The sequence below is a fragment of the Mizuhopecten yessoensis genome, unplaced genomic scaffold, assembly GCF_002113885.1.
Source record: "Mizuhopecten yessoensis strain PY_sf001 unplaced genomic scaffold, ASM211388v2 scaffold10995, whole genome shotgun sequence".
In the NCBI taxonomy this organism is placed as follows: Eukaryota; Metazoa; Mollusca; class Bivalvia; order Pectinida; family Pectinidae; genus Mizuhopecten; species Mizuhopecten yessoensis.
The window spans coordinates 40,484-48,832 of record NW_018408826.1 but is presented as its reverse complement, the minus strand read 5'-3'; the positions used below and the strand labels follow the sequence as shown (position 1 = coordinate 48,832).

The 8,349-nt window shown below is 35.1% G+C and overlaps 1 protein-coding gene across 7 annotated transcripts in view; it reads left to right on the top strand.

The window, feature by feature from the left end:
- LOC110464479 (metalloreductase STEAP2-like) overlaps positions 1 to 8,349 on the top strand; it is a 71,250-nt gene that overhangs the window by 60,705 nt on the left and 2,196 nt on the right. Inside the window, exon 1 of one of the 7 annotated variants that reach the window (XM_021519723.1) lies at positions 1,484 to 1,552. The exons of the other annotated variants lie outside the window; for them this stretch is intronic. The gene's annotated coding sequence lies outside the window, so the exon portion shown is untranslated. Of the gene's footprint in view, positions 1 to 1,483; positions 1,553 to 8,349 lie in introns of those variants that run through there. 7 annotated transcript variants of the gene reach the window in all.

The following is an 8,349-nucleotide window of genomic DNA, read 5'->3' as shown; positions in this document are numbered from 1 at the left end:
AGAGAGAGAGAGAGAGAGAGAGAGAGAGAGAGAATTTACATAAACCTTGTGCCGTATGTAAACATATTTGAGTAAATGAGATATATTTTACTTGATCTTGACATTGAAAAATATGTCTAAATTCTCGATGAGAAGTATTCCGAATAATCTTTTCCTTTACAGTTATATCTGTGGCTTTAAATACTACTACGTAAATTGCCTTTTCAGAACTCAGTTTGTTAGTCAACGTGTGTAATCCTATCGAAAGTTCCTAGAGATTAAATATTACCTTAAGATAAATTCTGGAATCATATTGAAAATCAAACAAGGACTTTGATGCGGTGTTTCCATACAAACAATGTGTTATCTATAGAATCGTCTACTTGTTTAGCCACGTTCTAGCCGAGGTAAAAGACAGACTTGTCACGACAACACTCAATCGTGCATCTTGTAAATACTGAAGCAGTTTTGGAAACCTGTAATTGCCATAATATTGATTATGATCGCCTTTGAAAACGCTTGACCTCTCCGCTCATTATATACCACAGTTCCTCGTGGTACAGTAATGTTGGTTCGATAAGATATTGGGATTTTCTCGGAAAATTACTAGCAAACGTAAATATAAAATCATTGTTTCAATAGAAACGAGACATCCTTCGTTGAACATCAGAATGCTAGAAGAAATACATAAAGCTGAGACGAAATTGTCTAAATACCATATTATTTTGTTCTGCAACAGTTTTGATAAGGTTGGTGTTAGAACATCGCTATACCCTCGGTATTCTAACAGGAAATACACACCATTGTTTCTGTTTAGCCGTCTATTTCAAGATCCGGTTATAACGAGATAATTATGCTGGTTATCTCGACCTCCTGGTATGTAGGGTTTAATAATAAACAGTGAATAGCTGTTATAAGAAGATGTTTTTTGGTACTTTTGTCCTGTGGGTTCTACTTTATTGATACTTTTGAAACCAGTACAAGGGATACTTTCTATGTCCAATAGGGGGTTAGGAGTACATTCCGTTACAATTTATATCTTACCGATGTCGTATGTTACAGCTCTGTTCATCTCAGAAAGACAACTCGACTAAAACCTGTTGTAGATGAAGATTACATTGACCTAATATTGGACAATGAACAATAATACTCGAGTAGAACACTTACTCCATAAAACTAAACTTTGTCCTAGGAAGTACACTTTATATAAGTCATGTACAGCTTGACACACTCCACCATTACACCTGGAAACCTTTGATATCCTATTTCATTTTTAGACTATTTGAAATGTCAAAAAAAAAAGTATTTAAATACATATCAAATGTTCGTGTTGACCGAATTCAAATATTCGTTTTAAAAAGAATCGTAATAAAATTATCACGATGCAATAAAGCATTCCGTAAAGCTAACAAAGCGAAACAATCTAGTCGAGTGGTCGACACAACTAAATCCGGACGTGTATCGCCGACACACACTCGTATAACAAATACATACAAGTATAGGAAAGCATGCCATTAGTGCTGCACTTGCTTGACGTGCGCATTTCCTGATCTACAGTGAGTCATACATAGAGGTAATGCTATATTCGTTCATTTACAGGACGCATTATGTTAGGCGCTCCTTTTGGTGCTTTATAGGTCTATTATTTTGAGTAAACAAATGACGTTTCGATGGTTTGTTCTTTTGTATTATTTTTTGTTTGTTTGTTTGTACATTTAGAGTGATACGTTTATCCTGATGCATTTTTATGTTAGATTGTTTTGTTGTAAATCGTGGCGTTATATTATTCGTTTTCAGATTGTTCCGTTGTATTTTGTTTCATTACATCGTTATTCGATTTCATGCTATGATTTAGTATACTGTTGTATTTTGTTTCATAAGATAGTTTTGCTATTTTATTTAACGATGAAATGTTCTGCTTGAATGTTGTTTCATTAGACAGTAATGCTATTTCTATTTAACGTTACACTGTTCTAGTGTGTTTACCTATGTCGTTACATTTCATTGCGATTTAAAATTTGAGGACTGAATGTTTGCTTTATTTGTGCAATGTTTAATGTGTAAACGGTCGAACTCGCTTAAATAAACTTAATTACATATGATCAGCTGACACCGTAGATGTCCTACATAGTGTACATGCTATATGATCAGCTGACACCGTAGATGTCCTACATAGTGTACATGTTACCCACCTTGTCTTCTATTTATGTACTAGGCATCCACAGATAACAAGATATCGACAAAAAAACATTGTATATTGTACAAGATACCAGGAACGACATAATGTTTACCAATTATGAATGAATCGTTATGTGAACTTAGCTACGGGGAACGACCTAATGTTTGAAAAACACGTTGTCAGACGTCAAATGAACGACCGGCTAACTAGTTATTACCTGGCTATCGTACAAGACATACTTATAACGTTATGGTCAAAGATAAGTGCTGGTTCTAATAAACTAGACGCCAGGGTGCAGGGCTCGTCGCACGATCCATTTTGATTAAATATAAACAAAGACTCAATCTGTTTTGCCTGATACCATAATGAAAGTATACAGTTAATTATGGGAGCGCATTCAATGTTTCTGAAACGATAGGAATAGTAAAACTTTAAAGTATTTAATCAAAATTGAATGGCGTTCGTTTGAAATGCAAGTCATATAAACACAACAAAAACATTAGCTACTGTAGTTAAGTCAATGGCAAAGTTGTGTTCTTTTATGTTTTAAATTTTGCTCTTCTGTATTTTGAATACAATAAGTGGCCCGCTATTTAAACATGTTAAAATAAACGTGCTCGTCTGAGTAGACTTGAAAACAGTTTTTAAGTCAGGAACACCCCCCCCCCCCCATCACACATATTCCTGCTGCTCTACATAAATAACGGTTGATCGCAGCATTTCAAAACATCATCGTCACCTCCCTCGCTACGTTTATTACTCACACGTGTTTTCCCCTCTGTATTTTTTCTGATGTTATTTTAACTTTTCGTAAATACGGGCACTCAACTTCAATACAACTTTGTGACATTAAGTAGTTTACATCAGGATGTATATGTAACTTTCTTCGCCAGACGTTTATATGAAAACGTCATATATGAGTTTTTATAAGTAAGATGAAATATGAGTAAGTGCCAGCTTGTTGGTTTATGTGTTTAGTCCTGTCCGTGACCGCTTGTTGGTTTATGTTTTTAGTCCTGCCCGTGCCAGCTGGTTGGTTTATTTTATAAGTAAGATGAAATATGAGTAAGTGCCAGCTTGTTGGTTTATATGTTTAGTCCTGTCCGAGTCAGCTTGTTGGTTTATGTGTCTAGTCCTGTCCGTGACCGCTTGTTGGTTTATGCGTTTAGTCCTGTCCGCTACAGCTTGTTGGTTTTTGTGTTTAGTCCTGTCAGGGACAGCTTGTTGGGTTATGTGTTTAGTCCTGCCCGGGACAGCTTGTTGGTTTTTGTGTTTAGTCCTTTCCGTGCCAGCTTGTTGGATTATGTGTTTAGTCCTTGTATATTATTATCTAGTTATAATGTATAATGTAATATACAATGTTTACACTTCTCTTTGTGTAATGGCTGTATATTGTAGATAATACTTGTATATTAGTATCTAGTTATAATGTCTAATGTAATATACAATGTTTACACTTCTCTTTGTGTAATGGCTGTATATTGTAGATAATACTTGTATATTAGTATCTAGTTATAATGTCTAATGTAATATACAACGTTTACACTTCTCTTTGTGTAATGGCTGTATATTGTAGATAATACTTGTATATTAGTATCTAGTTATAATGTCTAATGTAATATACAACGTTTACACTTCTCTTTGTGTAATGGCTGTATATTGTAGATAATACTTGTATATTAGTATCTAGTTATAATGTATGAGTAAGTGCCAGCTTGTTGGTTTCTGTGTTTAGACCTGTCCGGGACAGCTTGTTGGTTTATGTGTTTAGTCCTGTCCGTGCCAGCTGGTTGGTTTATGTGTTTAGTCCTGCCCGTGCCAGCTGGTTGGTTTATGTGTTTAGTCCTGTCCGGGACAGCTTGTTGGTTTATGTGTTTAGTCCTTGTATATTAGTATCTAGTTATAATGTATAATGTAATATACAATGTTTACACTTCTCTTTGTGTAAGGGCTGTATATTGTAGATAATACTTGTATATTAGTATCTAGTTATAATGTATATCAGATGTACAATGTGTGTATATATATAGGAAAACATATGTTTTATATGTATGTGTGTAAACAAAAATACCAGTAAAATAATGGAGAAATTGTGACAATCTGTATGTTTGCATGTAGAACACCCAAACGCTGTGTGTTAGAATATGGGGGTATGATTGGATATATTGGGTATGCTTGTATATCTTGTGGGTATGATGGTATATATATATGTATGTATACATTGTGGGTATGATTGTTCATTTATAGTGCGCTTGTATATATTGTGGGTATGATGGTATATATATATGTATGTATACATTGTGGGTATGATTGTATATATAATGTAAACATCTCTGCAAGTGTAAACCAAATTAAGCATTATTGTCACATTATAGACATTAGTATCATAAAACAAGTTTAGGCACTTCACCATCCAGCCTAACATCTTAGCTTTGTTTTCCATGTGTGCTAAATTCTTCTTTGTTTATATGTTTTTACCTCCCCTTTTCACCTTTCTCAACTTTGACCTGTCCTATCTTGACCCCTACTATCGAACCTTCATGTCTGAGTGCTTTCGTTGTGTAGTAAAACACTTGTGTGTGCGCGTGGTGTTCACGGTCGACCGCCTCTTTATACATTCTGTATTAATGTTTGACGATCATGGGTAATGATTTAGTTCAGTATCGGGTGGCGGTCGGTTGTTTCTACCAACGCACACACGGTGCATTGTCTAAACATAAGTTGTTATTCCACATTGATTTACAACAAATATTTACAAGCTGCAAGTCAGGTGTATTGTATATTATAGTAAATCTCCTATACGCTGTACATCTCACCCTATCTAGTGTTATCAACAACTCAAGTTTCCTTCTCTTACTACATCTCCTCCTTCTATCTTGTAATGACGTTCATCCTAACCCAGGCCCTACAAATCATAGTAACGATATCTCTATATTTCATTTGAACATTCGCAGTCTAAGAAATAAGTTATCGTATTTAGAACATGTAGCAACTGACTATGATATTGTTTGTGTCACCGAGACTCACCTTGATATATCTATAGCAGACGACGATATACTCCTAGGTGGCTATGAATTGTACCGCAAAGACCGTGGGTCTCCGGGTGGGGGGATAGCTGTTTACACATCCAGTCTCTTGTGCACCCGTCGTAGAGCTGACTTGGAATTTGGGGTGGGTGAAGTGGTTTGGACAGATATCCAGTTTCCAAATAAGAAATACCTCCTCTGTACACTCTATAGACCTCCTAATAGCACATTCTCCTTCTGGAATCATTTTCGTTTCTCTCTGGAAACTGCCTTACACGAAACTCCGTATGTTGTGATAGTTGGAGATATAAATGTTAATCTTTTAGTTGTAGAAAACACTCATGTAATTTACGATATTATAAATTCCTTTCACTTGTCAAACGTTATTAACAAACCGACTCGCATTGGACGCACGTGCTCTACCCTGCTTGACCCTATTCTACTCTCCGACACATGTGTTTTTACGTTCGCTGACGTAATAGACATAGACAAAGACATTTCAGATCACCAAGCGACGACCGTGGAATTGACTGTTGGGACAAATATTGAAAGGACATATAAAAGGAAAATAACTCTTTATAGTGACGCAAATTACGAATTATTTAAACACAAATTAGATGAGACAGATTGGACAGACTTATTTTCGCGGGTGCACTCCCTGGATGATAAGTGTGAAATATTTACAACGGCTTTTTTGAACCTAGCCAGGGAATGCATACCAACAAAATTAGTGACGATTCGACCTAATGACAAACCATGGTTTAATTCTAACTTACGACGGGAAATCAGGAAAAGAGACAGACTATTGCACTTATTTAAATCTAATCGTTCTCCAAATAACTTGACTAATTTTCGGAAACAACGGAATCATGTGAATAATCTTAAGAAAAGGACAAAAGATTTGTTTTACGCGGACATCAATGGCATTTTAGATCAATACTCTGATTCGAACCCTAGAAATTTTTGGAAAATTGTCCGCAGATTAATAAAAACTTCAGATAATTCTAATAGTATACCTCCCCTGAGAAACAAAACCGGAAAATTAGAAATGGCAAACGATACCAAAGCTAATATTCTAAATGATTACTTTGTTTCCATCTCGACAATCGATGATACTAACATTGACGTACCGACAGTAGAACTTCGGACAGACTCAACTTTATCTGACATACCGTTCCACATGAATGACATTATAGACATTTTAAAATCTTTAAATATTAATAAAGCTGTGGGTAGCGACACCATTAGCTACAATATGTTGAAAAATACAGCAAGTTCAGTAGCTCTCCCTCTATCCCTTATATTTAGATCTTCTTTGGATTCTGGTATCTTTCCAAACCAGTGGAAACAAGCTGTAGTGATGCCTTTATTTAAGAAGGGGGATAAACATGAATCTGCTAATTATAGACCAATATCATTACTTAGCAATGTTGGTAAAGTTTTTGAACGATTGATTGTAAAATATTTAAACAACTATTTGTTAGATAATTCATTAATATATAAATTCCAATCTGGATTTCAACCTGGTCACTCTACTGTTCATCAAATGATAGAAATTTACCACACTTTATGTGAAAATTTAGAAAAAAGACATCCTACCTGTTTAGTTTTTTGTGATATATCTAAAGCATTCGATCGTGTGTGGCACAAGGGACTGAAAGTGAAACTAGCTAGTTATGGTATATCGGGAAAGTTATTAGCCTGGTTAAGTAATTATGTAAGTAATAGACGACAGCAAGTTTGTATTGGTAATGATAAGTCTTCTATTAAAACTACTAATGCTGGAGTACCTCAAGGCTCAGTACTAGGCCCTTTACTTTTTATTTTATATATTAATGATATATCTGATAATCTTGAAAGCTTGTCTAAATTATTTGCTGACGATACGTCTTTATTATGTTCTGATGCATCCCCCCAGATTATCGAAACTAAGATCAATAATGATTTGGAAAAAATTCAAAATTGGGCTGAAATTTGGCTGGTTAAATTCAACCCTGCAAAAACGAAAGCTTTACTGATCTCTAACTTTGAACTCGAGTATTTTATCGATTTAAAATTTAATAACGTTAGTGTTGATTTTGTTGACAATCATAGGCACCTTGGAGTAATTTTGGATGAAAATTGTAAGTGGAGTACCCATATTGAAAATATTTGTATAAAAGTATCGAAACAGTTAAGCGTTTTACGTAAATTGAAATTTATTTTGAGTAGAAGAACTTTAAGTAAAATTTACAGATCGTACATTCTTCCTCTATTAGAATACTGTTGTGAGGTATGGGATGGGTGCACTCTCGGTGACGCAGACAAATTAGAAAAACTTCAGCTTGAGGCTGTAAGGATTATCACCGGGTTACCATCTTACTCAAGTAGAGAATCATTGTATTTTGAAACTGGTCTAGAAACGTTATCTGAACGTAGAACTCGGCGGAAATTACAACTATTTTACAAAATCCATAAGAATCTTACACCTAACTATCTTACCTCTTTACTTCCCCCTACAATTTCAGAAAGCACACACTATAACCTCCGTAATGCTGAAAATTACTGTATACCTAATTCACGACTTCAATTAACAAATTTGTCCTTTTTCCCCTCCACAATCCGACTCTGGAACCAGTTAGACCTTAATATAAGACACAGCGTTTCATATACAGCTTTTAAAGACACTCTTCGCAGGCTTAATACTTCAGAAGTCCCTATATATTATCTCCTTGGTGATCGAAAAAGTAATATTTTACACACCAGATTGAGAAATAACTCTAGTACCTTAAACAATCACTTATTTCATGCTAATTTAATAGATTTTCAGCACTGTCAATGTGGACATCCTATCGAAGATACATATCACTTCTTTTTTACTTGCAATAATTATGTAGATCAGAGAATTAAACTCTACCGCGAATTAAATGATTTCATTCCACTTAACTTGCAGCTACTACTATACGGTAAAAGTGAATTGTCGTATCAAGAAAACACCCTAATAGCCAAACAGACGCAGCAATTTATTCTAGATACTAACAGATTTTGAGTATATTTTCCTGCACTTCTTATATTAATGTTTACTAACTAATCCGAATCTAGCTCTCTCTCATTCTCCCTCTCTCTCCCCTCTCTCTGTCTCTCTTCACCCCCCCTGTCTCTCTCTCTGTCTCTGTCTCTGTCTCT